The sequence below is a fragment of the Varroa destructor genome, unplaced genomic scaffold, assembly GCF_002443255.2.
Source record: "Varroa destructor unplaced genomic scaffold, Vdes_3.0 BEIS01000001.1, whole genome shotgun sequence".
NCBI lineage: Eukaryota > Metazoa > Arthropoda > Arachnida > Mesostigmata > Varroidae > Varroa > Varroa destructor.
The window spans coordinates 5,135,836-5,143,306 of NW_019211454.1; the positions used below are offsets into that span (position 1 = coordinate 5,135,836).

At 41.8% G+C, this 7,471-nt stretch overlaps 1 long non-coding RNA gene across 1 annotated transcript; it reads left to right on the plus strand.

The window, feature by feature from the left end:
* The first annotated feature begins 1,580 nt into the window (after nucleotides 1-1,580).
* On the plus strand, nucleotides 1,581-3,413 carry LOC111247225 (uncharacterized). Its single transcript, XR_002672013.2, has 3 exons — nucleotides 1,581-1,750; nucleotides 2,615-2,911; nucleotides 3,305-3,413. It is a non-coding gene; the product is annotated as an uncharacterized LOC111247225 (long non-coding RNA).
* The last annotated feature ends 4,058 nt before the right edge of the window (nucleotides 3,414-7,471 follow it).

The following is a 7,471-nucleotide window of genomic DNA, read 5'->3' on the forward strand; positions in this document are numbered from 1 at the left end:
CTATGCTGATCGTTCTGAACATGCCACATCTGGACCCAAAAGTAAGCAGGGTTTCAGAATAAGCCGGCACCCTCGGTCAAATTCGCTTGACAAATGACACAATATGGTTCTGTGAGGTGTATGATTGAAACATGTCCGCGCAATAACAAACATACATAATATTATTGTTTCATTGAGCTTTTTGAATTTCATATTGAATCCTAATCTGCGTAACTCAAAAAAAAACGGACCTGAATCGTCATTTTACAGTGTTTATGCAAATGTACATCTGCTATTCAACGAGATACCCTGAGATTGCGTCAAGGATCGAAGTTTGCAGGGTCGACCTGAATGGAAGCTGTCTGTCTACACACTGATGGATTGATCAAATAAGTTGATTTTACCATCGCTGAAAAAACGAATCTCTTCCAACAGACGTCCAAGCCGTCGAAAGCGTAGAGCCAATGGACGTGTGCAATGATTGCTATATTGGGTCAGTTTTTTGTATTTTCGATTTTGTACTCAGGCCATCAGGGACTACTTCAGACGGCCGAATTCAATTTCGATTGTGTTCTGTCAAGTACAAGCAACACAGTCGTCGCCAATCTTCATTCAGCCTCTTCTGCTTTCTCTTCCAATAGAATTACTCAAGTTACGATCGTATTTGCGATAATTTTTGTAAAACAGGACCATTAGGTTTTAGCTGTCAGAGTGAATGTAACACTGAATATTATATTTGTATCATTCAGTAGTCTAGTACGAGGGGGTAGAGGTAAATATTGAAGCATAGTGACCGCTGGTAAAGCTGTGTTGTACTGCTTTCTCCACACAAATACTCTGCTTTGAATATGAAATTTCCTGGATCCGCCCTTTACATCATGGTGTCCTCCTATTAAATCCAAGTCTGCCTAACGAAGACACCCGAAATCGTCACGGCAGATTTTGAAATAGTAGATTTTATATATATGTAAGCTCGCCTTTATATATATAGTATAATCTAAATAAGGAAGTGGCCGAAATTCTCCCCCTAAAACAGATTATACACGATTGGATAAATGACTTAATAGAGTATTAAGAATTGAAAGGCAAAGGATTCAACAAATGCGCCTGTATCATTGCCGCGCTACCCATTCTTGCGGCGCCAATCTGGTGAACGTCCCTCCATTTTTGCTGCGTCTTTTACACATGATACATTAGGGCAGATTTTCCATCACGTGCGATTCAATTAGTGCAAGTTATGACCTTCTAGGTTATTACACTAAGAGTAATAATTCTTTCTGAGGTCTGAGGCCGGTTTGCGAGTACAAAACCAAATGCCATTGATATTACTGCTTCTGAATGCGACAGCTGCTCGGCAACGGATAACGTCGGACCACGTCACGTTCGTTGTTAACTTATACCATCATTACCACAACGCCATAAAGATTTTCGCGATCGAGAGTTACAACTGCAGAATGCGCATTCATTACTATATATATAGATTTCTCACTGTCGTATTATGTGACTAAACTGGCATATAGGGAATATCATTTTTATCTGGGCAGTTATGCAAAACAAGTTGGTCGGTCACGTTTTTTCGATCCCGTTGTGGGCTAAAGTATAAAAGTCTCCGCAAGCATTTGCATTACCATGTGAAACACCCGATCGCTGCCGCCATTTTACTCGTGGCTTTTCCTCAAGTTGAGCATGATGCTTGCCGCCATATTGATCCATAGTTGTTTGTTGATACTAGCTACCTGCCAAGCACAGATAGCTCCGATCGTTCTGACCGGTAAGTACAGAACAATAGAGTGATGTGATATAGTAGGAGAAAAGACACGCGTGACGCACGTGTGATGAGTTTTTTTGTCGAACGAAGCTTCAATTCGTCACAGTTTTACTTCTAAACCAAACGAGTCGTCTTATGTTGTACAGAGGTAGGATTATCCTAAACCTTTACATATGGAGATTTTTTCCAGATTTATGCGTACTTCCACACACTGCCAGTAAGTGTTACCTTAGAGATTTGGGCCCCCTTAAGAGCCCCATACAACATGAAACAGGATGCCTAGGTCATCTCATGAACTCTTATTTGCTCCCAGATACTAAAGTGATGTTCATGATCATTACTATTACGATTATTATCATTGTGGAATTATGCGTGCAGTACCTTAACATAAAATTATAAGAGTTGGTGAAGTAATTAATTTTTAAATTAAATATACGACAACACGTTGCTATTTAAAGGTCCTTCTAGCACTTCTTCTACTCAAGGCATATGGCTTACTTAGACAAAACTGTTACGTACAGAGTTCAGCCGAACGCTTTGAGCCGGTGATTCGCCCCCTGATTTGAGTGTTGTTTTAAATATCTCTTTATTCATCACAATACTGGGCTGACTTAAACTATATAGAATATCGCTTACAAAGTACGAATGTAGCCCAGAGCTAAACATGTGCACCCTAGCCTTCCGTCTTCGCCCCCTCAATTGAAAGCAGAGCAGAATTTGTATAACAACACTTACTTTCTTGTTAGTAACCTATTTCTCACCTGTCAATACGATCCGATAGACTTCACCCACATCTATGTGTAGACCCATAATACTGATCCAAATGTGTAACTGCATGGCCACCTCTTATATGCCTACTGATTTCAGAAGGAACCCAACCACAGCGGAACGTTGCTCCCTTTCAACCAATGTCATTAGATCCATTCACTACTCTAATGATGGCTCCTGCAAACATGGCGCAAGCCCTCGCGCGCTTACTGCAGGGAGGCGTCACTGGACGCTAATGCATTCATTTGCTATCATTCATCACCACGACCAGGAGGATGTATCCAACTTCGTAAAATATTCAGCGATGGCGCCAACGGGAACGCGTTAAGACATGCGCTCTACTAGTTCACGGTCATTTTATCTATTATATATCATGAGCGTCGTTCTACGTAATACGTAAGAAGTCATGCAGTATGCAAATGCGCGTAGATTTATAGGTCACGTAAAAGATATATCGGTTTGCCTAGCAGGGCTAAAGTGGTATGTCCTATAAGATCCTTACGTGTAGCAACATTCTGTATGGTACGTCCAGAGAGCTGCATGTTCAAAAACTAGCATCCCCATCGTTATCGTACCTCAAATAACTTCCCCACACTTATGTATTTGATCTATTTAAATGTGATATATTACGATTTAACTACAACAAGAATAAATCGTAACATAGGGCTTAAATCGGACTGTTGATTTCACTTAGCCGTTCTCTTTTAATAGCAATAAGAGGGAACGACGATTTTGATTTTATAGTTTTGAGTCTAGTGCTACCTTTCTTATTCTGTTTTCTCCTTCCAGGTTCATTTCCGCATTGTCGCTTGTATGGTAAATGTGATAGCAAATCACTGAAAATATATCATAAAAATAGTCGTGTATTTGGGTATTTGTATGTTTCGGAAAATACAACGGTTCTATATTTTCTGAATGTTTCTGCATTCGGATGCAATGAAAAATTAATTAATAAATAAAAAATGTATTTGTATTCAAACTAAGTGCGGGGGCATTCGGCCTGACTTTAGGCAGATTTTCCTGTTATAGACGCATCGGTTTACGTTTAGGTCTTTCTGAGAGCCTTCATGTGTCTTGTGGGGACACACAGGGTTACAAGTGGGTATCTCTAACTATCAATCTACTCTTGATACTGAGCCCACTCAATGTCCGTACCTCAATGAGGGCAGGTTGAATTGAGGGGATCCCAGTAACGGGGGGCTTAGGGATCGTAGCCGCTGTCTGAGATGATCGAGGTGCGCTTCCTCAACCGGAAGTCCATTGTCGCTCCCATGGGCGTGCCTGTCCCCTTCAGGCGCTTTCGTATCGCTTCACGGAGAGAGTATTTCCCCATCTAGTCCATATTCAGTGTCCAGACTCTCATTCATTGGAGTCCTCGTTCTCCTCGGAGTCCGCGCTTCAAACTCGATCTTTATCCTCCTCTTCTTCAAGATGAGCTGGATCAGGTCCTCGTCTTCCTGACATTCGTCCCGTTTCGCCCCGCATTCGTTCCTCACATAAAAGTTGTCCGTGTTCTTAACCATCCTGATGATGAGAACGATACCAAGTTAGAAGTAGATGCGACGCATAGGATGAGCACATACCATACGATGAACCATCTACACTCCGCCAAAGTGGACCCGTTTCGGCCACAATGTATGTACAATGTACAGAAGCATGTAAGAAACATGCTGCTGTACATTGTACATACAACACTGAAGCCGGTTGCTGTGGGGACTGAGGTCGCTGCACCACTAACTTCGTATTCGTTAACAACCGACGCCAGTACACAGGAGCATTACTGCGGAGACGTCTAGCGCTACGCGAGTCCGATTTTGCCCTAGACGCTCGATTTCGCGCATGCCCTCTGTCATGAAATAACAGCCCGTGTCAAATGCAATCGGAAGCGCGTAAACCTTATGTAGAGATGACGGCCACTGTCGTCATAGTGATCAGTCCTATCTATAGGCGCCTGGACAATGTGAGGAAGAAGCTAGAAAGACTTTGAGCTGTGGAAGTAGCTCGTTCAGCGGCTCTTCGATGACCAGCATGAACTAGTACGGCTGGCAAAAGACGCGTGCGTCTTAAGCTACATGCACCAAAATGGATTTATATAGAAACCATTAGGAAATCTAAGTCGAATATATCATCCCTGATTAATTAACTGTAACAGAAATTAACTTAGACTTCAGTGATTAAGGTCTGTTGAGGGTAACTTTTCGGCTCTCGCACAAGAAACAAATACAATTTATTAGTCATGGCACATGGCAGCGAAAGTTAATTGTCGAATCGAATAACTGCAAGAACCGCTCAAGCAATGAATCTAGTTAATCAGCTATAATGTAATAGCGCCATTTGGTAGCTCTAAAAAAATATACATTTCCCTTCCAATAACCAGACCAAGCGATGAACGGATCTGTGACTTCAATGCCGTCACCCATCGCGTTCCACCTCCCATACCATGCTAGCTTTATAGGACGAAAGTCAATTGTTATTAAATATTTTCATTACGAGTTTGAACAGCACAGTTCCCTCCGAAGCAGCCGGACCGCCAAAGCGGATGCCATCCAGCTGACTTAGTGCTGGCTACCTAACTCACGAAAGGCTCGATTTTAATCCACTTGGTTCGAACGAATCTCCTGCCGAGGCCACACGTGTCTCAACGATGCATTATTATAGCCAGCAGGCCATAGGCACATATCGACTATAAGACGTGTATGTATGCATAGCGGTCCATATATCAACAACACAAAGCGAACTGCACGACGGCCAATGAATATGCATGAACACTTAGACAGCTGCTACTGCTAAGAAATTATTTGACAGCCTTGATGGAAGATGGATATTATATGCCAGGGGGAGCTGACGAAACGGAGACAAAACAAGATCGACAAAGTAAATTCGCTGGGCCCTGACAAGCATTTATGTTTTTTCCACTTTAAACCCATACGCAGATGCTGCTGGTGGGCTGGTGACGGAGTGACCCATTTGGATGAGAGCTGGTTTATTTTTTTTACCTATACACTATAATGAGGCTTTTGTTGTTTTTTTTCTTCTTCATTAACAGAGGTCATATTTCGTTGAGTCGTTTGATTACATTCAATGTTTAGGCAGGAAAGCTAGAACGTTCTAGCGTTTCAAACATCGATGTGATATTGTTCAATTACATTTAATGGCTCTAATCGCGTTCTGTGCATCTTGTCACTTTCCCGGGTAAGCACTGTAGGATCAACCCAGAAAGACTAGTCGACACGACGTTCTATGGATAAGAATGTCATCTCTTCAAGCTACTTCGGAGTCTAAAAAAGATGTCTTATTTCTGTCAGCTTGAGAGCTTAGCAATGTCGTGAGAATCCAAGCTGTGAGATGTACCGCGAAGACGTCGTACGAAGCGCTCGGGGAATAAATGGGTTCTGGTGCCCCTATGTTAGTGGGCTCTGTGACGTCCGCCACGATAGTCACCTGATCAGGCGTCCATTTGCCTTTGATTTTCAGTGCTCAACAAATGGAAGACCGATACGTTAAGCGGCGTGAATTTTGTTTTTCAGCATATTTCCCGCGGTTTGCAAGTGTCGAAGTGGCTGGAAGAATCTAAGTGTGGTCGAAACTTAATTTGAAAATCTATATATAAAGGACAGAACGACCCGCTGGTTGTTCAAGGCCACATGGTCGACTATTATGAAAACATCGTTTCTTGAATCCCCAACGCTCGTGAAACGTTTTACAAGCCAAAATGGCCTTCGAGGGTCGCGACAACCTTTTTTTGGGTGAGCTCACCATCGCCGCAATGTATGTATGTGCCGTAGTGCCATACAATTGAAAGCTGTGGATTACGTAAGGCACTGTTTCATTACTATGTATCGTCACAACATTTCTATGTGCGATAGCAGAACTACGTGTTTTATAAATTGCTCCTGTACAGGTTCGATATTTCATATATTTGTTAGATTTCATTTTGATACGAGAAAACGTTGAGCGCTATTGACGATTGGAGCTTATTTATCGGAGTAAACATAATAGGTCGATTATTCGCGTAACGTCTTCGTTATTACGTCACTTCGAAAGCACGTCAAAACAGTATAGTCCTAGAGGGAGAAAACCGACATGCATATATTAAAGAAGGCGGCAAAACTGCAACCAGAGGTAAATAGAGACGAGAGATTGCTGGTTGGATTATACAGAACTAATAAAAAAAATGTTTTACGCTGTTTATCCTGTACAGCCATTGGACATTGCCTTGGACTCAACTTAATTCGACCAATTTTATTTAGCAAACAGCCATTGAAATGGTACTTGAAGCAAACAGTGACGAGCTGACATCTCATGACGAAAAAAATGCCAAATTTCATTGCTAGGTGTTCTCGATCCTCATTCAAGTCTTTATGCTACAGTTATTAAAAAATTGTGTATAATTCCTTATGGCCCCGTGCCAATATTAACTTTCCTTGATTAGAATCATTTACGTGTTAGCTTTAAATAATTATAAACCAACTCAGCTATACATTTAAGTTACGTATAATGCCTAATTTATTATAATTATTAAGGTAGCTATACCAGTCTTAGTCATCATATGTTATCCGTCTTAATGTTGTATTAACTTCGAATTTTCGAATAACTTTTATTGTTTTCCTTAACAATGCCCGCCCTTCCTAAATCCCCTGGGCCAGGCTTGGATCACGTGCTCGTGCATACTACACAAATATCATCTTTATACATAAAAGACGGTGAGGGACTACTAAGAGAGGAACGGGGGCATATATAGTATGTCACCTACGATCGCCGTCCTCCTTCAGGCCAATAAATTCATCTTTAAGTTTGCGGCTTAGCCAAATTTCGATGAGCGCTTGCGGTCGCCGTGGCCGCGTCAAGTTCGATAGTTTTAGGTCATCGTCCCTTTCATCGGCGTCACAGGCTTCTTTTTTTGCTAAGAATAAAGTTTAAAATTGAGCTTACGGCATGTCTTCCTTTGACTCGCTA